At 33.8% G+C, this 24360-nt stretch overlaps 2 pseudogenes; both read left to right on the top strand.

The window, feature by feature from the left end:
- Nucleotides 1–8075: 8075 nt before the first annotated feature.
- Nucleotides 8076–9124, top strand: LOC137229577 (DNA (cytosine-5)-methyltransferase 1 pseudogene; annotated as a pseudogene).
- Nucleotides 9125–9282: 158 nt separating this feature from the next.
- Nucleotides 9283–9857, top strand: LOC137229578 (serine/arginine-rich splicing factor 3 pseudogene; annotated as a pseudogene).
- The last annotated feature ends 14503 nt before the right edge of the window (nucleotides 9858–24360 follow it).

Raw genomic sequence — 24360 nt, forward strand, 5'->3', positions numbered from 1 at the left:
GAAGATCACATATTAATGATCTCATTCATAATTATTTTTTCCCACTGTGTTCCTATTGTTTGCACTCCTCTAGTTCAGCACTTATGGACATTTTGAACTTGCAGTTTGCATTTTATTTTGGTGTTTCTTTCTGCCTCCTTGCAATGGAAAAGAAGATTTGAGGCTAGGTGCCATGGCTTACTCATTTCTTATTCTATTCTTTGTCTAGGATAGTGGCTAATAAATAAAGTACAAATTAAACAATTTTGCTGCATTTTAAAAATTATATTTCTGTCCTCTTTTATTCAGTTTTTTTGTTCACCCTAAGATGTACTACAATGATCTTGTAACTTAATTCTGTTATATTTATTTATGATCCTATTTCCAGATAATGAAGACCAATTTAAATTTTGAACATGTGTTCTGCCAACCATTGCTTCTATCTCTGAAACTCAATTGTGTATGATGTCTAATCTATCAATGATGAAACAGCCTTTGTGAAATATTATTTATGCCTTCAGGTTGGGGCATTGGTTCACTGGTATTTACTTTTTGGTATAGTCCCACAACTTTGTACACCGACCTAATAGTTTTATAGTTTAGATGGTGTTTATTAGTTTAGGACTAATATATAATATTGAGATAAGATGAAAATTCCTCTAAAGATATTTTATATGATAAAAATATAAATATACTATACATATTGAGAAAAATAAGTTACTTACAAATTAATTTTTTTGTAGAGGTCTCCTTTAAGATTATTTCCACAAAATACTTAATGGCAGATAGTTTGGTATGAAAATACAGTGGGAAAATAAACTAATAGATGTGTAAATATCTACATTATTTCATAAATTAATTTTTTTCTAATTATTTAAAAAGGGTAATGTGTTCCAAGAATACTTTTTCATTATCTACTACTGGGCAAGTACTATTCTATGACATGGGGATATAGCAGTTAAAAAGTAGACAAAAATCCCTGCCCTTACAGAACTTTACATCCTAGAAAGAGAAGGAAATAAAATAAATACTTAAGTATAGTACTAATGACTCAGGAGAAAATTTAAAGCAGAGATTAGGGGACTGTGGTGCCTCAATTTCAAACAAGGAGGTGGGGCAAGGGTCGTCTCACAGGGAAGCAAGTATCTGCTGAAGGAGAGGCAAGGTACTATGTAATCATCTGGGGAAGAGCTTTCTAAGATTAGGTAAAGGCAACTCAAAAGCCCTGAAGTCCTAAGCCTGGGGATTTTAAAGGAGGGAAATGAGGCCAGAGCAGCTGGAGTTGAGTAGGTTAACAGGAAGAGCACACAGGAGACTGAGGGGTGATGGTGGCTTGGAAGAGGTTATTAGCAGTGGAGGTGGTGAGGTGGGTATGGCCTTATTATGGATGTACATTTGACCCTTGAACAAGAAGTGTTCGAACTGCACAGGTCCACTTATACTAGGATTTCTTTCACTAAATATATACTTTACTACTCCAGGATCTATGGTTGTTTGAATCCAGGGATGCAGAAGTGGGGGTAGAGGGCCAATTGTAAAGTTATATCCAGATTTTCAACAGTGCATAAGGCAGTGCCCCTAACCCCAGAGTTGTTCAAGGATCAACTGAACTTTGAAGTTACACCTGACAGGATTTGCTGACAATTAAATGGAAGTTATGAGAAAAAAAGAAGAATTCAGGGTGACCAGGATTTTGGTAGAGAACCTGGATTATTTATCTGTGTAAATCATGAGTAAAATACAATTGAGGTCTAGCTTTACATATTTTTCTTGTCCCATTGAATTTCTGGAAAGTCTGACTGAAGGTGTCAGAAAAAATTATTGAGATGAAATAACTCACTTGGCAGTATATGATTTTTCCCTTTATTACTCATGTATTTTAATATTTGAGTTGTTTAGCTTATCTTTTCTTTCCTGCTTTGCAATTTTGTTAGTTCTACATTTACTTTTCAAGTTCTCAATTTAAAATTTTCATTGTTTTATACTCTCCTTCCTGATTGACTCACCATTTATATGAATGAAATAGGGCAGAGTCTTCAAAATATTCCAGTTAAGGCTAAACCAGTATGACCACTGTGGTGTGCCTGGGGATCCAAATTGAAACACATTTATTGATAAACATTTTTAACTAACATTGTACTTATTTTTCAATATTTAATTCTTATTTGCATCCATGTTTTGTAGTAGATAAAACTTGCCCTAATTTAACGATTAGAAAATTGAGTCAATATTAGTTAATGCACCCAGAGCTATGCAGGTATTAAATTGTGAAATAGTGTGGAAACGGGTGGTAGAAAAATCTTTCAAGTCTGTATTATTAATACACAAACCCAAAGTGCCCTGTTAACTACTTAGGCAGTCATAGTCTGTCTTCCAGAGTGGAAAACAAGAGCACAGTAACTTTAATTGATATATCATTTTAGTTTGTTGGTAAGATGAATAGCTACAAGTTCAACATAATTAAATTTTGGACATAGTGTCCCTATGTAACTTTTACCAATTGATATATAAATTTTGCAATTTCTTGGCAGTCTTCCATTTCTCAGTTATGACTTACAACTTCATTTAGTGAAAACAGTGCTAGACTTATAATCAGGGCACCTGGTCTCAATCCCAGTTCTACAATTTGCTGGTTTTGTGATCTTGAACAAATGTTATGTATTCTTTGTGTCTCATTTCCTCATTAGTAAAATGAAAAAAATAAAAATTTGCTTGTTTCACAGTTTGTCATGGGGATCAAATAGGATAGATTATGTGAAAACCCTTGGAAAGTTAAAAAGCTCTACTATTAATCTGTAGAATTAAAATTTTCCATTGAATTTTCTCTGGGGACTTAAAAAATTCTGTGGAGCTACATTAGCCTCTGGTATTTCCAGCTTCTAGCACAATTGCACCGTGCAACTTCGACCTGATTTCCTCCTGCAGGTATAGTTGCTCTTTGTTAGTCACTTTACTTTATAAGGTTAAAGTCTCAGAAAAACTTTTTTGCCTTAATGAGATTTTGCCCCAAATTCCCTCTCAGAAAAAGAATTTCCAGTCAGGAATTGACTCCCAAGCTGATTTAATTTCCTTCAGGATTTACCTACCTGCAAATTCTGCTACCTCTGAGCTTGGCAAAGAGGGATCTAAGGGCATAGTTTTCTGTTCCCTTTCACATCAACACCCATTGAAAGAATTATCTACACTCCTTGTCTCCAACTTCCCTCCTACCATTGTCTCTTAAGTCTAGTCTAATTACACTTTCACCCCCTAGCACTTACCCAGGCTGACCTTGATGAAGAGACTGATGATTTCTATGTCGATAAATCCAGTGCTCAATTATCTGTCCTCATCATATTTGACCTATAAGCATAATTTGATAAAGTGCTTGAAAATCTTTATTCACTTGGCTTTTTTTGGTACACAGCCCTAAACTGTTTTTCTCTAGCCCCCTCTCCTCAGATCTCTCCTTTTCTGCTCTTCCTCTTAATCCCAAATATTGATATGACACAGGATTCAGTCCTTGAAACTCAACTCTTTTCTATCATCATTCACTCAGTAACTCATCTCACTTAGTCTTATGGCTTTCAATATTATCTATAGGCTTATAAATCTCAAATATTTCCTGCTGAATTTCTCTCATGCATTTTGAGCTCAGATTTCCGACTGCTGACTTTACATCTTCATGTAAATGTCTGATATCTCAAACTTACCACATCTAAAACCAAAACCAAAACTTTAGTCTTTCTCCCCAACTTGCTCTTCCCGAATTTCTTCTTCATCTTAATAAATGTCAACTGTATTCTTCTCCTGATTACTTAAACCGAAAACAGTATCAGTCTTCATTTTCTCTTTCTGGCATCAGACTTCACATTTGAAATCGTGAAAGTTTGAAGACAATGAATAGCATCTTCACACTATTGCAAACCAAGAATCATATACCAGGCAAATTATTTTTCCTTGTAAACGTGGACATATTTAAGGAAATTTTAAAAATTCAGAAAACATATATCTCACATATTTCATTTGAAAATTATTTTTTAAATTACTCTAAAAAAACTAGGGGACTCTAGATGGGGAAGAGTTTAAGAAGATAGGAAATCTCAACTACTAACTAATCTCAACTCTGTCTATCTATCTATCTACGCATACACACTTATCTCTTTACAGATATTCATAGATTCAAGAAATGCCCATTAGTCAGGGAAATAGTAGGATTTGTCTCAGAAAAGTTTCTAGAACTGGGTCCCTGAATCCTAGACCACTTAGTGAAATCAAGAATATGTGAAACCTGGATTAGATCATGTAGAAGAGAGTGAATTTCCTGAAGTTTTTCTATAAGCTATATTCCTCCTCCACCCAAAGAGGTAGTTGCCAGCTTTGCCACATGAAGCCTAGCAGGTGGTGGTGCTTTAAGTGGATCACTTAAGAACTTAATGTGTGACCACTGTAATTTGGGGATTATCTGATCCAGGAAATCTTGAGGATAAAGAGAGCAAATCAGTTCTGTGGTTTCAGGGCCAGGTCAGTTGCATTAAGGCTGGAATCAGACTGTACTCTGAGTTTGTTGGAGAAGAGGTTGTATATTTCCTATAAACCAGAAGTGAGCTATGCACTAGAAGACCAATGCCACTGTGGAGTCTTCTCGGGACCTGGCTGATGGGTCACTTACGTACAGGGACAAAGAGACTCAAGCAGCAAGAAGCCAGAAGTATATAAGGGCTTTCTAGGGGCTTCTGAAGGATTGCAAACCACCTTCTGAACTACTTATATATGAGTCAAAAGAAGCACAGGTGGGAGAAAACCCCAGGAATCTCAGAAGAACTTTTAGTGTCCCAGTAGAAAAAGATAATTCTAAACATTTGCTAGGCCCAGTACTAATTTATAACAGGAAAAAACAGTGATCAGTTCAAGTGAAAAATGTTTTGTTTCCCTTATCCTTCTCTCTGCCATACTTAGAGGTAGGCAGAGCAGGAAGATAAAAAAGCCAAGCACTTCTTCCAAATGTCAGAGAACGCCAACTTTTGGCAAGGTGGAAAAGAAGTCTTAGTTTATAGTGAAGATTTATGTTAAATGACATCTTGGACTAGATATTTTTAATTTTTGATTTAATCTTTGTTTTCAGAGACTAAAAATCAATATAGGACCCTTGATGACCAAAAAGTTAACAGAAAAGTCAATGAGACCTACCTAAATTTCTCCCAGTGGCACAGCAAAAGATTTATCAATTAAATAAATTTGAAGGGAATATGGGAGACAAAAATATGTTACATTTTGATTACAATTTACATTCTACACATTATGTTTCTATTAGATTTATGCACAAGTACATACTTCTAACTACTATATATATGTGTATATATGTATTTCTTTCTTTGACCTTTTTAAAATAAGAATCTGACAATATAATGTAGAATAACATAAAGCCACAGCTTTAAACTAAAAGATGACTATGATATTTTAATTCTGAACATTCTCTATTATTTTTATGCTTGTTGTTTTTAAAATGTTACAAAATTTTAGTTAAATGATGAAGAACCAGTCTTAGCTCTTCGTGTGCTTTCTTTGTATTTATCAGAATGTTTAGGTTAGAAACACATTGTTTTTATGTTTATTTGCATGTAGAGAATAAAGTGCTCTAGGGAGGAGTGCAACTATATTTAGTAGTCAGTAGTAAATAATAGTTGCATGCAAGTAAAGGACTGTAAATTTTTTTTTTTTTTTTTTTTTTTTTGCGGTAAGCGGGCCTCTCACTGCTGTGGCCTCTCCCGTTGCGGAGCACAGGCTCCGGACGCGCAGGCTCAGCGGCCACGGCCCACGGGCCCAGCCGCTCCGTGGCATGTGGGATCTTCCCAGACCGGGGCACAAACCTGTATCCCTTGCATCGGCAGGTGGACTCTCAACCACTGCGCCACCAGGGAAGCCCAGGACTGTAAATTTTGAAGGTTGCCATAATGACTTGATGCTTTTAAAAAATCTAATTCATTGTTCACATTTATTTTAATGTATTTTTAGACATTATAATAGATATTATTTTATGTACATTTATTGTAATGTCATTAAAATGAGTATGTTTTAGCTAACAAATATTCATAGTTTTATTTTTTATGGAATCTTCTGTAAGTGTTCTTATGGCCAAGTGGAAGAACATTTTTAAATTAAACAAATATGGACATGAGCTGAGATTTTGCCATTTAATGGCTGTTTGACTTTGAACTTTAGTTTATTCATCAGTAAAATAATTGAAAAAATAACATCGGCTCTTTAGGATTGCATACAAATATCTTTAAACTTCCTTATACTTAAAATTCCTTTCCCATATCTCTTTATTCATTAGGTAAGAAGCAAAGTAACAGTAACTGACTATTCTAAAACAAGTAGATTATAAACTGGCATCTCTTCCTGTGTTATGCAGGCTTCTTTTGTAGGGTTTTCTTGCCTTATTCTTAGGTTTCTATTTAAGAATATGCATGTGGTCATAACCAAGTATTTAGCTCTCTCTGCTCTTCTCCACTATAACATTATTTTTAAACAACTGTTCATCTTTTCCAGTTGTAGAAAATGATATGAAGCATCAAATCTATTAAATCATTTAAAATTTGCTTCATCACTAGAAAAGGTTGGGGATAAAGTTGTTTACTTACATTTTTCTTATTTATGAGCTTAAAATTATCAGCTTTTCTGACATTTATCTGTGCAATTGCCTAGATGGATAATAAAACCCTTTTTCACTCACTGCAAATTCCCATGGGGCTGAAATTCATCTGCTTTGCATTATTGTATATCCCTGCCATGTGGATAGCTTACATCACGTTAACTTTAAAAGGTACTGAAATGGTGCTTTGCAGATACAAAGGAGAAAGGAATTGGATCAGCAGTCTCCAATAAACAAATGATATCCTAGTATTTAACACTGACTTATTTTATTTCTTAAAATTACCTATGTTCATTGAGAGTAAAGGGTCAAAACTGAATTTGGCTTTCTCAGAATGGTGTATTCTAGGTAAATTAATAAAGTCATTAATGCTTCCATACTTGCTGATTTAACAAATCTTATTTGCTTACAAACTATGCACTATAGAATAATAGGCTCTATGCAAAATCTGCCCTCCAAGTTTTACTATATTCTTTTAATAATTGTGTTTATGGTAAATTATCACACAATGGGGGAACATTCTTTCTTATTTGATAATTTATTGGCAGATTTATTTGGTTAATGTTAAAAATTAGTGTGGAACTTTAGGCGTATGGCATTCAAGGCAATTCCTTATTTTTGGTGGGAAGAATTAGAGTGTTAGACTAAAAAAAAAGACTTAACTGAATAAATTATAGCATACATCATTAGAATTATTTTACTTATTTATTCATCCATTTATAGATTTTTTTAAAAATTCCTAAAACAGCTTTAAAAAGCAGTATTTAATTGTGTTTAACAAAACACAGTTAAATACACTAGATATCAAAACTTCTTTCAACTATTTAAATTATTTAATCTGATTCTGTGCTTCCTTATTTGTGAAATGGAATTTTACTGCATACTTCATAGTTTATGGAGATTTTTAATTGAATTTAGAGCAATTTTGAACCTGGTTCAATGTAAGTGTTCAATAAATAAATAGTTTCAATAAAAGCTATAATAATGTGATGTTCAGTATCCAGCAAGATTGTACATATTAGGAGTAAGTAAACAGTTAAAAGAATGGCAACATTGTGTATGGAAAAATTTAGTTGAACTTACGCCAGATGATTGAAGAGAGTATTTATGATTAAGCAAAATTAATATTATATATATATGGCCTTTTAAGGAATAACTGCATAAGTAGACAAGTAATGGAAAATAATAGTTTTCCATTAAGGAAAACACTAATTGTTTTAACTACATAAAAATTAACATTAGTTTTCTGTGTGCAAAAAAATTACAAACAGTATAAAATCAAAACAATTAACTAGAAAAATCATTTACTTAATTTATTGTAAACAATAAATTTCTGTCTCTGAAAACGCTCACAAAGCAAAACCAAAAAAAATCACAAATATTCCAGGTTAAAATTGAGTGAAAGGCCCCGCCCCTCGGCCCACCGCCCGACTGGCCTGGTGCGGCGGCCACGCGCGCAGACATGGCGGAGAAGCTGGAGCTGAGGCTCAAGTCGCCCATGGGGGCCGAGCCCGCCGTCTACCCGTGGCCGCTGCCGGTCTATGACAAACCCCACGATGCCGCTCACGAAATCATCGCGACCATCCGGCTCAGAGATTTGGAAAGAGATAGTTTAACAGAAAAGGAATGCGTGAAGGAGAAATGGAATCTCTTGCCTGAGTTTCTGCAGACAGAAATAAAGAATCAGTTATGTGACTTGGAAACCAAATTACATAAAGAAGAATTATCAGAGGAGGGCTACCGGGCTAAAGTCAAATCCCGTTTAAATAAAGATTTGTCCTTGAGAACGGAGCTCATGGTTTCATTCGGGAAGTGAATGGATGTCTAGAAAACGGGAGCCAGACAAGTGGTGAGGATCGCAGAGTGGAAATAGCAGAGAAAAACTAGTCCCCCAGACCTGTTTCCAAACTTTGCATGCCCAGGAGAAGCAAGTCCGATGGAGAAACAAAATCAGCTGAAGTCTCATGTAGCCCCAGGATTACAAGGCAAACTACCAGGCAGACCACCATCACATCTCATTTCACAAGGGGCCCTGCCAAACAGAAACCTGAGGAAGACCCTGAAAAAGCAAAATCAGATTATTCTGTCGATGAAGACGAAAAAGACCAGGAGGAAGAGAGACGTAGAGTTACATCCAGAGAGCGAGTTGCTGGACTGCTCCCTGCAGAAGAACCGGGAAGAGTAAGACCAGGGACACACGTGGAAGAAGAAAGAGATGATAAAGTAAAGCCTGGTAACCTCCAGGAAAAAAAGAGACTCAGAAGTCAAACCGAAGGACTAACACCTAAACAGAAATCTAAGGAGGAGCCAGACAGAGATGCGAGGCCCGAAGGAGCTCAGGCTGAAATGAATGAAGGAGAAGACTAAGTTGAAAAGAGGCACAGAAGTGAACCCAAAGATCTAGCTAGCAAACGGACACCAGAAGGAAAAGAACCTGAAAGAGTAAAACCACAACTTTCTGATGAGAAAGATGAGGATGAAAAGATAAACAGATCCCAGATATATTACTGAAATATCTACAGAAGTGCTTCTAAAAGGAGAGGAGTCCCTTCCTAAACATCACCACTGGGCTTCCCTGGTGGCGCAGTGGCAAAGAATCCGCCTGCCAGGCCATTTTGTGGACGGTGGGTGTGCAAGAGCATCTGCGGGTGCCACGCGGGAGGGGATTTGAGCCTCTGCGTTTCTAACCCGAGATCTCGAAATGCATCGTGATTCCTGTCCATTGGAGTGTAAAGTTTATGTAGGTAATCTTGGAAACAATGGTAACAAGACTGAATTGGAATGAGCTGTAGGCTATTATGGACCACTCCGAAGTGTGTGGGTTGCTAGAAACCCTCCTGACTTCGCTTTTGTTGAATTTGAAGATCCCCAAGATGCAGCCAATGCTGTCCGAGAACTAGACGGGAGAACACTATGTGGCTGCCGAGTAAGAGTGGACCTGTCGAATGGGGAAAAGAGAAGTTGAAATCGTGGCCGACTCCTTCTTGGGGGTCGTTGACCTCGAGATGATTACCGGAGGAGGAGTCCTCCACCTCGCCACAGATCTCCAAGACGGAGAAGCTTCTCCCGCAGCTGGAGCAGGTCCCTTTCTAGATATACGAGCAAAGAGAGATCACTGTCCCAGGATAGAAATCACAAGCCATCCCGATCTTTCTGTAGGTCTCCTAGCTGATCTAGGTCAAATGAAAGGGAACAGAAGACCACTTTGCAAGAGGAGTGGTGCACAGGAAATAACTTCATTTGACAGGTGTATGTACAGAAAATTCAAGTTTTGTTTGAGACTTCATAAGCTTGGTGCATTTTTAAAATGTTTTAGCTGTTCACATTTGTTTGTCTCTTGGAACAGTGACACATAAAGGTGTAATTCTCTGTGGTTTGAAATGGATCACGTGAGGCATGTAATATGAAGAATTGTTACTTTACAATGTTCCCTTAAGCAAAATTGAATTTGCTTTGAATTTTTAGTCTTGCCTAGACTGATAATAAAACTTGAATAACTCCTGACCAGCTTAAAAAAAAAAAAAAATTTTGAGTGAAAGACACTAATAAACACACCAAAAAAGGAACAGCAAGGTCAATAAATTCTTGAAAAGATATAATAAAAATATGAGTTAAAGTAAAATATTTTATTTGTATTATATTGGCAAAATTGTTAAGAGTTATTACGGATGCAGAGGAAAGATTATCCTGCTGCACCTTCCGTGAGGGGATAAGATGGAGGGCAAATTCTTTCAAGAAGCAAAAAAAACCAAAAAGTGTGCAGAAAGCCATAAAAACCCCTTGATCTAACAATTCTAATTTCACTTAATTATTCTGAGAACATGTTTAATAATAGGAATAGTTTGTACACTATTGTTTATAAGCTATTAAAGAATAAAACTTTTGATTTGTATTTATTATCATGAAAATATGAGCATGTTATGCTGTTCATTTTTAAATGATCAAAAATGTATTCAGAATGATCTCCTTTTTAGAAATAAGACTATGCATACATACATACACACATATATACATACCTTCTTATAGTAGCAACTCATATACATACACACGCACATATATATGAACATATATATGTGCCTATATAACAGGTTGTTAACTAAAAATAATTATCTTTAGGTGGTAACATTGATGGGTTTAATATATTCTTTATTTATTGCATCTCGTCATTGTTTTAGTGAGTCTCTATAGCTTTTAATAAGAAAATAATACAAACTATAATAAATTATGTTAAGCAAAGGAGTAGGTGAGGATAAAGAAGACAATCTACAAACAAACAAAACAAAAATGTAGTCAGTTAATTTATATCATGAAGTCTAAATACCTGAACACCAGTCATCACTGGTATTGTATTCTACATTTATGTTTGCTAATGTTAAGGGTAGTATAGTCTTGTCTGTTGGAAAGTATTGATGAAACAAATTTAGGTTAAAGGTTTTAATAAATCTATCTGCAGCTTCCCATAATTACAAACACATATGTGAATCTTTTGTACATAGGGATTATATAAAAGATGACACGGGCTTCCCTGGTGGCGCAGTGGTTGAGAGTCCGCCTGCCGATGCAGGGCACACGGGTTTGTGCCCCGGTCTGGGAAGATCCCACATGCCGCGGAGCGGCTGGGCCCGTGAGCCATGGCCGCTGAGCCTGCGCGTCCGGAGCCTGTGCTCCACAACGGGAGAGGCCACAACAGTGAGAGGCCCGCGTACCTCAAAAAAAAAAAAAAAAAAGATGACACATGCCAAACAATTTTTCCATCACTGTTGAACTTGAAAAGGTTCCTTTGCATCTGAAGTTTAAAGAACCTCTGATATGTGATTATGCATTTTTGCTTCATGAAGTACATCCCTACTTCCACTTTCTGCACCCTTCAGTTGATGCACTGACTGCTCAGTTCCCCATATTCCTTTGGACAATTAAGTGATGTTAAGGTTAATGTCTGCTATAGCATTCCTTTTGAGCCTCTGTAAACATCTTGCTCCAAACTATTTCCCATAAATATTTATTTAAGATTCTAATAGCAGGCCTTTCCCATTTTACTATATCCTTGATTTCTTGCTTGGGAGGTTGGTTAGGTTATGTGACTGCATTTTGGGTTATCCTTTTTGATATTCAGCATTGACATATGACTCATAGGTGGCCTGGTTTTGTAAAGACATGTGCAAAATATATGAAAGGAGTATTTTGAAAGTGTTTCATAGTATGACATAATAACAATAGAAAAAGAGTTATATGGCATGACATAAAAAGAAAAAATAATATTTGTTAAGATACAAAAGAAAGTAGAATTATATTGGTGATAATACTCTTAACAGAAGGACATACCAATCAGTGTTTTCAGTTATATAAAATTCTTCCATCTGGTACAATTCTAGCAAGAAAATAAATATTAAGGTGGAGTACTGAATCTCATTTTACAGGGTTAATAACAATAATAAAATAGAGTGGAGAAAATCTATTCTCGTGTGCTCATTTCTTTTGCAGCAGCATACAGCTGGGTTCTATCTTTTATTGTGTATATTATTTAAGAATTCTATTTCTTTAAACTTTGATCATGTAATTTTCTTACATCTGGTTTTATTTGACACTTGCTAGAGAGTGTGTATAAAAGGTTAGTTGAACATGTACACTCAACTATAGTAAAAAGAGTGTAGATCTTTCATAAAATATGTATAATATTTATATGCAATTTAATTGCTATTTATATTGACAATAAATATCTGTCAGTGTGGTTTAAAATGGTTTAAACTAGTTAAAATTATAAGATGTTATTTTAATTCTGAATCTTACTTTTGGTTGTTGCTACCAATCTATTCCATATATATTTAATCTGCTACCACATATATCTTAAAATATGTTTATTTTTTCTGTATCTTAGCATTGATCATTAAGCACTGTAATTACAGGTTGAGACTTCAGATTCTGGTCAACTCTGTGACCCTGAGCAAGTAACTAAACCTCTCATTACTTAGCTGAAAATGGGTTTAATCATAGCATTTACATCATAGCATGATTGTAAGCATTCAAAGTGATAATGCACATAAACTATTTAGAATGCTGGGTGGTATGTAAACACTCAAAAATGTTACCTGTCATTATTATTTACCTTTATGATTACATTGCATGTGTCCTCTTGTGAAGTAAGAATTTACTATCTCCTTAGAATCAATTATTTTAGGTTAAAGTGAATCTGTAATAATTATCAAAACTGTCTTATTCAGCAAAATTTATGAATATTGAATTCCAGAAGTTGCCCAAATGCTGTATTATTTTTTCCAAAGTAATTGTTCTAATCTTTACTCATTGAAAGAGCAGTTATTTGAATAAAACATAAGATACACAAGAACAGAAAAAAGTAGAATGGTATCTTTCTGTTATAAAAAGGAAAAATAAGATTATTCATATATGAATATTGAAATATGATATTGGAGATGAAAATAAGACTCTTAAGAGAGTCTTAAGAGTCTTAAAAATAAGAATATTCTTAATAGAATTTTTACTTTAGAACCATGTAAATTTTATATATTTGATTTATAAAAATTAAAAAGAAAAAAATGGGGCTAACACATAATGTAAACATGCACGAGAATGCATTATTTCAGATAACTTTGAAATACAGTATGGTGACTGTGCCTTAAGGCAGCTAGTCTCCAGGGAGATATATTCCATTGCTTGAAATAATAGGTACTATATAGGTTAGAGATATGTTCAATAATTTGATACCTGAATCTTTCACTTCAGTACCACAATATTATGTTTTTAACTTCAGGATAACCCCCGTGAGATCTTAAGAATTAAATGATGTGTAAATGAATGTTTCACAACACTTGATTTTCTTCACTTTTCAGAAAAAGATATTAATGATAAATATTTTCAAATATGTTAAAACCACATGAAATGTCACCACACAACATGACAAAAATCATTTTCAAGTGCCAAAGGCAACTGAAACAACATACCACGAAGAAAATGAAAAGGCAAGTCACTGACTAGGAGAAAATATTCACAACACATACATCTGAGAAAGAACTTATATCTAGAATATATAAAGAACTCTTACAGCTCAATAATAAAAGGAAAAAACAATTTTAAAATGGTCACGAGATTCTAACAGACACTTCATAAAAAAGATGTACAAGTAAGCACGTGGAAAAGTGTTTGACATCATGGAATGCAAATGAAGCTGCAATGGGATACCAGCGCATATTCACTAGAATGGCTAAAATGTGTTGACCAGTATGTATGACTCTCGCACGTTGCTGCTGGTGATGTAAAATGGTACAACCACTTTGCAAATTTATTTGCAAGTTTCTCCTAGAGTTAAACATTCACTCTTATAATGCAAGAGTATTAAATACATATGTTCATAGAAAGACTTTACACAAATAGTCAGAGCAGCTTTACTTGTAACAGCCAAAAACTGGAAAGAACTCAAAAGTCCATCAGCAGGTAAATGGATAAACAAAAGCTGGTATATCCATACAAAAGAATACCAACCAGCAATGAAAATGTTTGAACTACACACAACAGTGATGAATCTCAAAATCATTATGCTAAGTGAGAGAAGCCAGATATAAAAGAGTACATATAATATGCTTCAATAACGTGAAATTCTAGAAAAAGCAACTCTAGTTTATAGGAACAGAAAGCAGGTCAGTGCATGCCTAGGACTGAGAATGTAGGGGATTGACAGGGAAAGAGCACAAGGAAACCTATAGAGTGATGGAAATGTTATATGTATATCTTGATTGTGGTAAAGAGTACCAGAAATATACATTTGATGAAACTCTTCAAGCTGTGCATTTAAAATGGGTACATTTTATTATATGTAAATTAGAGTTCAGTAAAGTTGATTAACATCTTCTGCACCTTATGAAAGGGGGGTTGAATTCCCTTTGACACTATTTCCCATGTTGAAAGTTAGTTTTATTCTTTTGAATATAATATGTGTTGACTTTGAATCTAAAATAGCACTGGAAATATTTTCAGAGAAATTTCTCCTATTTCTCAATCTATCTATATCCACAGCTATCTTGTAGACATCATAAATATCTGCAGCCATTTCCAAGGACCTAAATGTTTGAATTAAAGTTCTAAATTTGAAAAATTATGGATTTCTGATTAAACTGGCATTTTAAGATCACACATCGTCTTATTTCACACAGAGCAATAATAGGCTAAAAATTAAAAAGAAAAATAAGAACTGCCTAGAGTTCCTTTGAAAAAGAAAAGACAGTTTCACGGGCAAACAAGAAGCAAATGAAATACAAAGTGTGTGTGTGTGTGTGTATTTATATTACAGATCACAGAATATACTGATGTGGTAATTCACAAAGCCAGTCACAATCATCACAGTTTTTCTATATTAAGCATCCTTTTGGTGGCATGGGACTTTTACTATCTGTCCATGTCTTTATTATCTGTCCATGTCTTAAAGTAAAGAGCATACCCTTGGACTCTTTTTTGAAAACAGCATCTTTGATTAATGAGTCTACTGTACTCATTAATCAAAGTGATGTATTACTTTTTATTTATTTTAAAATTATTGGGAAAATAATTTTTCATAGGATCTGAAAGAAATAATTCAGAGAGAGTTTATATTTGTGAATGACAATAAAGACAATAAAGAGTTTATATTTGTGAATGACAATAATGACAGTAAAGACAATGACAATGACAATTTTATTTTTTTTAAATTTCTAAACATCTTGTAAAATCTACAAAATAAAGAAAAAGGATACTTCTTGGGCTTCCCTGGTGGTGCAGTGGTTGAGAGTCCGCCTGCCGATGCAGGGGACACGGGTTCGTGCCCTGGTCCGGGAAGATCCCACATGCCGAGGAGTGGCTAGGCCCGTAAGCCATGGCCGCTGAGCCTGCATGTCTGGAGCCTGTGCTCCGCAACGGGAGAGGCCACAACAGTGAGAGGCCCGCTTACTGCAAAAAAAACAAAACAAAGAAAAAGGATACTTCTTTTGATTACACAAAAATTCCAATTTTAAAAGTAACATACTCCCTTTACAGAAAAAATTAAGAATTACAAAATGATTTAAAACAGAAAAAAGCCACTATAAATATTTCATTTAATCTTTTAAAACTATTTTACATGCTTAGTTGTGATATTCCTCATATATAAATTTATATCCTACTTCTTACCTTAACATGACAAAATAACATTTCTATGTTAACTCTATTTTAATTCTTTTAAAATAGTTACATAATGTCACAGTACAATTTCTTACTTAAAAATTCTTGTACTAATGTACATTTAAGAATTTCCAAATTTAGCTCTAATGGGTAACTTGACCTTTTATTTTTGTATTTTAAGCACTTTCATAAGAACAAATTTCCAGAAGTGAAAATACTGGATCAAATGGAACATTTTTGAAAAAACAAGTGGAATACAAAACTGACATTTAGATGTTGCCGTTTACTATTCTCCAAATTACTTAAGTATCACAGCTCAAATGTTGTAGTGTTAAAAAGGTTTTCTATCCTTTCCACATCTGTACAGCTTTCTCTTTGTCATCAAATTCTACTTTTATATCCACTCATAATTTCAGCCTCTCATGAAGATGGCCATCAAAAGAAACATATATAAATGCAACTAACCAGTTAGTAATTGGATCATGTTGTAAAGGTTTTTGGAAGGCAGCTGCAGAAACTGTCCTGAGTTAATTATTTAACTTTACTTTCCTCACTTGAAAAATGAGGCTAATAATATGTCCCATAGGGTAATTGCTTAGATTAAATAATATTAGACAAAGCTGCTCTTGTGCAAATGTCATTGCCTTCTCATCCCCTTCTCAAAATAAGAGAAGGCGGCTAGTCTACATGTGTATTAAACATGAACTTTGGCTCTTTTCTTTATTGAAGAAGCACTCAGGAAGGGTTTCTATATTAAGGACCAGGCTTCATAATTTAGAACATGGATAAGTGATTCAGTTACCAGTGTGTCCAGTCAGACTTCAGAGGATTCATTTGGTAATGTTTACATGTGGTCCTTTTCATGAATTGACTGGATAATGAAATTGTTGAAAATGAAGATTAAGTTTAGTTTCTCACAATTTAAAATTGCTAAGGCAATTTTCTCTATTTTTTAAACGGAATTACCTTTATTCCACACTAATTTTTGTTGTTGTTTTTCTGGAACTGAGGGGACTTGGATTTTTAAAAATTTTCATGTATATCCAGTTATCTTAAAATAGCATATGGTTATCTAGAAAAATAATTGAATTACAATGTCAGTATGAATATAACACAAAATTGAAATAAATGTTTACTTTTGAACTAAATATTATTTTGTAGTATTTCTGTTACATACACACGTTTAAAAAATCAGTGCAAATCATTATTTAAGGAGTCTTTATATTTTGCTGTTTACATCTAGGAAAATAACTTCTGTTAAAAGTAATGCACTACTACCTGAAACTAACACAACATTGTAAATCAACTATACTTCAATAAAAAAATAAAATAAATTAAAAACAACTAAATAAATAAGATTTGTTTAGCTACTTAAAAAAAGTAATACACTATTTAATGCTTTAGTTAAATAGAAAATTTTTATATTTTCTGTAATTTGAGCCATGAAATTTAATAAAACAGAATAATATTGGGGATTACTTAGGTTTATTTTTAGACTACTCAGTTGTGTTTTAGAACTATGAATCAAAAGGCCTGAGTTCTCAAAACTGCTATCACTTTATTATAATATGATCTTACTTAATTCTCACCCAAAGTCCTGACATTGTTTTAATACAAAATTCACTGATAAGACAGCATAGACTCCCAGAGATTAATTTTGTCTAAACAAATCCTTTATTCTTCTATCGTGCTATTTTGCCTCAGATTAAATATTGGGTACAAAAGGAGTAATATACTGAGCCCTGGACTGAAATATGAGGTTTTATCATGTATATTAATCTTGATACTTCACTGTGTCCTATCATGCTCTTCTCTATATGGACCTTTTAATATTGTCTTGGAAGAAAAAAAATCAGAGCAAAGGAAATGGAGGAAGGAAGAAAAGGAGGAAGAAAGGAATGAAGGAAGGGCTAGAGTGAGACTATGGACACACCTGTCAGAACTTGAGAGCATTATGGAAAAAAACATGACTGGGGTAAATTATAAATAAAATGATAAAAGGCAGTTGACAAGAGAAATATGAAGAATAAAGAAAATATAGGAAGAAATTATTTTTAACATACTTGATATTTTGTAAGAGGTTATAAAAAGACTGTGTATTCCACTACACACAGACTTAATGAGCTGGACCTCATATGCTGGATTCCTTCACTCCCACAAAATTCAGGCTTTCTTTATAATACTGTCATTGTCTGTCTAGATGTCTATGTCCTATCACTGACTCTGGGAAAATTTGAATTTCCTGGGATATTGAAAAAGATTGTTGTCTAGAAAGAATAATTTGAGCAAAATATTGGGCCAGTGGTAATCATCAGTCCTATTGGATAATCACTGGGCAACTGCCAAAGAGAGATCCTCCCCCAGTGCCTATAGAACTACAGACCCACTCAAAGGCCCTGGAGATGGATGGTGCTCATTGGTTGCTGAATGCACAGTCTGCAGGTTCTAGAAAAAATTCTAGGCTTCTTGTGCTTGGGGACAATAAAATTTACTTGGATAGAGATAGCGTCAGTAGTTACTACACTTCTTTCCATGAGATATAATCAGGTCTGGATTCCTAGTCCTATATAACTCTAGCCCTTCTCTCTATTTATTTATAATCTCAGAGCTTGGAAATTTCTTCTTAGCAAGATACCAAAATTCAGAAAACATTTTGGAAAAAATTGACCAATTCAACTAAAATGCAAACAAACAAACCAAAAAAAACCTCTGTATATCAAACAATAAAAATAATAACAAAAACCCTTTGTAATGCTAAAGATTGGCAAGAAACTCAGTTAATAGTTTATGAAGCAAAAATCTCATATAACTTGATACAACAAAAACAAATAATCCAATAGCGTAAGTGAATGATGAAATGGTCAGGCACTTTATAGAAAAAGAGATTCCAGTGGCTTATACATATAAAAGAAAATACTAATTCCACTAATAATTAAATAGAAATTAAAATAGGTTCTATCTATCAGATTGGCAAGTATGCTAAGAGTTTTGGTAAGTGATAGCAAAACTATAGAGAAATTGTCACTCTCACTGTAATTGGAATATGAATTGGTACAGTCCTTCTACATGGCATTTTGACAATATTCATATTTTATAAACCATATACATTTGTTCACAGCAAAGCACAGCTGGGTATTTGCCCAATGAATATATTCCCAAAAGATAAATATTTAAGAAGGACTTTTGCAGTATTGTTTCTATCAGCAAAATTCCAGAAAAAAATCAAAATATTCAATATAAGATAATAATGTTAAATAATATATATTGCATTCTTATGATTAAACATTTTGCTCTTTTTAAAAGAAAGAGGAAGATTTGTACCTCTGAGATGGAAGTTTTTGAGCTCTAAGTTTTAAACTTGGAAAAAATAATGTACAGGATAGTGTGGATAGTTAACTACCTTGTTTTCTTTCTGGGCACATAATACATCCCAAGTGCTTGTCTACATCTTTCACATAAATAATCACCTTCTGTTATCTAATCCAGTCTGTTATCTTTGGCCTTCAATTTGTTCTGCGATTGGTCATCATGGGTGTAGTTCAAAATAAGTATTTGGTAACAGGGCTTATTTGTGTTCCTTGTTTTAAATCACTAATTTACAGCCTCTTAAATATTTTGTACTAAGCCCCATGTAAACAAAATAGCATACCACTGCATACATATTTAATGCCCTTTGCCTGCTTTTTCGTTTGTTTGATAAAGCCTTGGGTAATTAAACAGGTAACTAATTCAAATTACTAATAAAAAAAGTATTTTTCTCTGTACTAACCCACCAAACATGATCCATCAACTTTGAAAAATAACAATGCTATGCTTTCATCCCTGATGAACTAAAAAGTACAGTTCTTCATCCCCCAAAATTTGATAGCTTAAAAAATAAACACCTATTTCACAGTTTCTGTGGGTCAAGAATCTGGGAGCAGCTCAGCTGGGTGGTTCTAGCTCAGGGTTCCTTAGGAGGTTGCAGTCAAGCCATAGATGAGACTGCTGTTATCTCAAGGCTCAATTAGGACTGGAGAAATGGCTTCCAAGCCCAGTCGTGTGGTTGTTGACAAGCTTCAGGTCATACTGGCTGTTGGGTGGAAGTCTCCATTTTCCCCCCCATCCCTGACTAAATGTCACAAGGTTGTGATTGGCTTCCCCCAGAAAAAATGATCTAAAAGAGAGTGCACCCTAAAGATGGAAGCTGCAGTCTTTTTATAATCTAACCTTGGCAGCAATACAACCCATAACTTCTGCCACATTCTATTAGAATCAAGTCACTAAGTCCAGCCCATATGCAGAGTTAGGGGAGTTAAGTCCCACTTCTGGAAGCATGGAGTGTCAAAAAACTTTTTGGACATATTTTAAAAATATCATTGCATTGTCCTTTTTCTCTTTAACATGTCATAATTCAAGCTTTAGATAAGGCGACTGTGGATGAGAATTGATCTATAATAAACAACATAAAGAGCACTATTCTACCTGAACATAGCAGTGTTATTAGTTAATCACTAATATGAAATTTCCAGCCTTGATAAATATTTTATTATTAGATATGAATAATATAATTTTGATGTAGGTAATTCCCTTAACACTGAAATTTTTTTATTTTTGCCCATCAATCAAAATAGTGCTTTGGAGAATATTTGGTATCTATATATCTATATCTACAGTTTTTAGAGAAATTGAAACCTCTAACCAAAGACTTCCACACATTTTCATAATTCTACAATTTTATTTCATCTTTCATATTTTGAAGTTAACTTGGAAATATATATATTTATATATATAGTACATACAATAGTATATACATATGTATAATATATATAATTTTGTATATTTGGATAGGAATCAATATTTTAATATTGATATATGACACAAAATACTTAAACTTATTCAAAATTAAAATGGCTCTTTATAAAGTTACCATAACTAAATGACACTCCTGAAATATAGATATTTGAAGTTTTATTTAAAATTCGTATAATTCATTTCTATCCACAACTTTCAAATTGGATTGTTTACCACACATATCACGAGTTAGGCAAAACTTCAAATTAATTAACACATTTTTATCTGAGAATGTTTTTATTTAGTAATTTACATTAGTATTTCCTTCTTTGTGGCACTTAGCCTATTATAAAGATAAAGTTAACTACTTTACTGAACAGCTTGTTACTCTACTCTTTTCTTTTAAACTTAGGAAAGTACATCATGATGTTGCTGTTGTTTTCACTATACACACCTGGCTCCTTTTCAGCCCCATATCTATTCCTTGTCTATCATAGTTTTTTTATACAAAATTCGGAGGTAATATTGACAAAGGAAATTCAAGCAATCACCATTTGAAACTCTTAAGTTAGGATGTCTCAAATGAATATTGGCTGGAACACTAGAGTAGGAAATCTAAAGACATAAAATATCAGGAAAACCAGGAGGAAGAAAGGGAAAAGAAAGTAGTATTTCAGCAGGATTACAAAATTGAGAAATGGCCTTGAATCAAGGGAAGAAGAATAATCCTAGTCTTTAGTTAAATTAAAAGAAATGTTTCTCATATTGAGTAAATTACTCAGGTTGGGAGTTAGAGTGGGAGAAACCCAGGAGCTGGTTACTGGATCTTCACAGTAAAAGGCCTATTCAGTGCAACAAAATAAACATTCATTGGCTTGATCAGATGCTAGAGCAGTTAGATTGATTCGCTGCAGCATAAACCAAGTGCTGAATTAAGGGTTTTTTATATTTTAAATATTTATATTATATATTTAAATAGAGAAGGTAATATATGTACTATCCTGAGAGCATGAAGGACTAGTTTAAATTTTAGATTTACTACCAATCTTACATGGTACATCCAAAGATACATATATATTATTTTGGTAGCATCTAGAGATTTTCCTACATGCTTTACTGACCCATGTCAAAGGTTGATTGCCACTCTTTGCTGCAATCAGAGCCCTATCACAGCTACTTGGGGTGAAATTGGCCATAGTGGGGTATCGATGTCTGTCCCCACCCCAGTCTCCACCTGGGCCTTTGAATCTCAGGAGGATAGTGCTCGCTATCAAAGCCAGTCTGAGGTCTGCTTTCGCAGCTGGTTTCTGCCAAAAACTTAAGTTTGGGAAACTGGATTACAGACCTCCCTTCTATCTTTTTGGGAAAATTTCTTTTGTTGTACCCTTGCTTTGCTCGAAATTAACACACTTTCTGAACGTTTATTTTTCCCTTGCACGTCACACATGTCTATAACTAGGATAGATTCCTTGTGTCCTTCTTTAATTCTGGTTCGTGATTGCTGCTATTCCTGAGTTACACTTTCTTTCTTCATTTTCCTATACTTTCTATCCCTTCCTACCTGTCTCACCAAAAGTTCAGGTGAGAACGGAGTGTCAGACCATGCTCCTGATAGCTAGTGCTGACAGAGATAAAAGCTTTGTACATACAGGGAGATGTCTGGGAATCTGATTCTTTCTCTGATGCTCCTCCACTGGATCTTATTTTCTTCCCTGGCTTTAGAAATTTCATTTTTGTAATCTGTGAAAATGGAGACAGTTGGACTCATTGTGCATTTAGAAATCCAGTCTCTGCTGGATCTGAATTATATGGACCATTAATTGGGAATGTGAAAAAAAAAAGTTTTCTTGGCACTATAACAAAACACTTATTTGAAAAGTTGTAGTGAGTCTGTCAGCATGACTACATGATGTCACAGGAATTGACTTGGTTTTGAAAAGTACCTGAATCAGCCATTTATTCTGAATTTAGTTAGATAGGGTGATGATTACCAACTGAATTTTTAGCTGAAAACACTGAATGCCTATACTTACTTGCCTATATATATTTCTCTAGCAGAATTTAATGTCACATAAGCATATTTATTCTTTCAACATGTTTTATTATTAATCTAATTTCAGCAAGCCTAATTATGAATATTTTAAAACTTTTCAAATAATTTAAAAGTATAAAGATATACTAAAATCTTATTCACCACTCCTTCATCACAATTACACTGTCTTCTCCAAAGGGGTTATTGTCAACAATTTAATATAAATCCTATTATCTAAATACCTTTCATTTCATGAAATTAAGTGCTTTTCATAAATAGGGCTTTATTATACACATTATTTTATAACCATTTCATTTAAAAATATATAATTTTGAAATTTTCACTTCATTATATATAACACTCCTTAATTGGATTCATAGTGTTTTATTTTAAAATGTGGGTATACCACAATTTATTTAATCGTTTGCTTTTTGATGGATACTTAGGTCATTTTAATTTTTTACATTATAAAAAATCAAAGTTGAAAACTTTCAACGTAAATGTTTGTGTGTACTTTTGTAAAATAAATTTCGAGAAATGGAATTACTAGATCAAAATGAATATCATGTTAAATTTTGAGAGATAGTTCCAAATTGTTCACCAAATGAATATATATACTTGTCCTCCTGTGAAAATTATATAAAAATATCCACACTCTACCATTTTGAAATGGTCAATATCCTGTTCTAAATACATTTTTATACTCATTGTCAGTGAGAACATACCAATTTATAAAGGAAAATGTAATATGATGATATAAAATTATCATTGATTTTCTCCTCTCTACTTTTTAAGGAAAAAGGCATCATACAGCATGGGTGCAGGGAATGGAATGGAAAAATCCAGTATTTAGTTGACCATTGGGACAATAGAAAAGAATGTGAATAATCTGCAATGCAAATGACTGGAAGTTAGTGCTGCCTGACAGACATACGTAAAGAGAAAGATGAATGATAAATATTTAACACAGAAGTAAATAACACTTGGACATAACTGATAGTTTTTCATAAAGATGACATGCCCAAAGTTAAAGTCTCAGAATAAAGATGAAGAGAGATGAGTGTAGTAATCAACCTGGCAAGTTGTAGTTTGGAAAATACTGAGCATGAAGAAGCATGCCTCAGTGTGTGGAGAAATTGTAATTTAACCATGAGGAATCCCCAAAGGCCTTCCGTCTCCACAAATGAGATATTAAAACCTATATTGTTAAATAAGAACCAGGATGGATTAATGGATTTAGTGAAGAAGTGAAAAATGGTCAGGCAGGATAAATACAAAAGAGCTAGGTAAAAATGTAATAGAAATATTTATTACTCCCTTTTAGGGAGATTGCTTATAATAATATCTAGAACTATTTGTTGAAAAGACTGTTCTTTCCCCATTGGATGGTCTTGGCGCCTTTGTCAAAAATCAACTGACCACAGATGTATGGGCTTATTTCCGGACTTTCAGTTCTATTCCATTTGTCTATATATCTATCCTTATGCAAGTGCCACACTATTTTGATTACTATAGATTTTCAGTAAGTTTTGAAATTAGGAAGTGTGAGCCCAATTTTATTCTTCTTTTTCAAGATTATTTTTTAGCTTTTCTGTATCCTTTGAAGTTCCATATGGATTTCATGATTAGCTTCTACATTTCTGCAACAATAACAACAACAAAAAGTTGAAATTTTGGTATTGATTTTGTTGAAAGTATAGATCAATATGGGGAGTATTGCCATTTTAACATTATTAACTCTTCTAATCCAAGAACATGAGATGTCTTTCCATTTATGTAGATCTTGCTTACTATCTTTTAA

The sequence above is a fragment of the Pseudorca crassidens genome, chromosome 8 (genome assembly GCF_039906515.1).
Source record: "Pseudorca crassidens isolate mPseCra1 chromosome 8, mPseCra1.hap1, whole genome shotgun sequence".
NCBI lineage: Eukaryota > Metazoa > Chordata > Mammalia > Artiodactyla > Delphinidae > Pseudorca > Pseudorca crassidens.